This window comes from Austrofundulus limnaeus, unplaced genomic scaffold (genome assembly GCF_001266775.1).
Source record: "Austrofundulus limnaeus strain Quisiro unplaced genomic scaffold, Austrofundulus_limnaeus-1.0 Scaffold2635, whole genome shotgun sequence".
NCBI classification, from domain to species: Eukaryota; Metazoa; Chordata; class Actinopteri; order Cyprinodontiformes; family Rivulidae; genus Austrofundulus; species Austrofundulus limnaeus.
This window is the reverse complement of record NW_013955037.1, coordinates 3131-4339: the sequence shown is the minus strand read 5'-3', so window position 1 is coordinate 4339 and position 1209 is coordinate 3131. Positions and strand designations below refer to the sequence as shown.

Sequence of the window (1209 nt, the reverse complement as noted above, 5' to 3'; positions counted from 1 at the left end):
CTACAGTATTTTTACAGTCTTTATTTTACAGTTAAAATAAATGTTTATCAAATAAAGTCTAATGTTACAACTAATCATGGATCCCTTTAAAAATAATCTTTTCTCTTTAAAAATAATCTAATCTGACAAAATGCCAACATTTTATTATTGAAACTGTACGAGTGTAAACAGAAGGAAGATAACAACAACGGTTCAAACTGCTGTCAGTGGTTCTTCAAGGTCATTATGATAGTCGCTTTATCTGTAGGTCCTTGACAGCGCTCACTGTGGTGGGGTCAAAGGTCATTCTTCAGGTGGTCTTGACCTCAGTTGTGCCATTAACTCTCCAGTCTGCTTATAAATTAAACTGTATTTATCCAATCAACACCTATTCATCAAGTTACCTACAAGTGGTACAACAATAATTGTTTGTATTATCTCCACAGTGCCTCACTTTAAAATACCAGAAATAATTATGACCCCCGCACGCGAAGCGTAAGCAGGACTCATATTGTTTTTGTACTGTTTATTTTTTTATTTTATTTTTTCTCCTGAGATTTTTGGTCAACCGTAGCACAAAAACAGCTGCACCGATCAACATGAAATTAGTCAGGACTGTAGATGAGTCTGACCTACACTGCACCAGACAACGGTTTTATGATAGACCCCATATTTGAGGAGGGGGCTCCTTTCAAAGTGGGGGTGTCTGGACATTTAAAAATGCTTATAACTCAGAAACTGTTCAACATAGAAGCTTCAGATTTATTTTGTTGTTTAGCTCTGATGAAGCTCTATCCATCAGGCCCACCAATCGGTGCCCCCCACCCCCCGGACCCCCAATTTCTCTGAAAAAGTGGTATCTGGACATACAAAAATGGTTATAGCTCAAAAACTATTAAACATAAGAGCTTCAGATTTCTTTGCTTGTTTAGCTCTGTTGAGGGGCTATCCATCAGGTCCAATGCACCCCCCCACCCAAAAAAAGACCCCCACCCAAATAGGGCTGTGTATTGACAAGAATTTGGCGATACGATACATCTCATGACAGAGAGGTCACGATACGATATATCCCGATATATTGCGGTACTGCAAGCATGGTGATATATTGTGATTTTTTGTCCAAAAATTCCTCCAAAAAACCTCTTCCTGAAAAAAAATGAAAAACCAAAATTCATTGTCTCAGAAAATTCTAATATTACATAGACACTTTTGATACATTTAGCTGTGTTC

At 37.7% G+C, this 1209-nt stretch overlaps 1 protein-coding gene across 1 annotated transcript in view; it reads right to left on the bottom strand.

Moving 5' to 3' along the window:
• The window catches only part of cyp27a3 (cytochrome P450 family 27 subfamily A member 3), a gene marked incomplete at its 5' end in the record, with an annotated part of 17465 nt that overhangs the window by 13890 nt on the left and 2366 nt on the right, over window positions 1–1209 (bottom strand).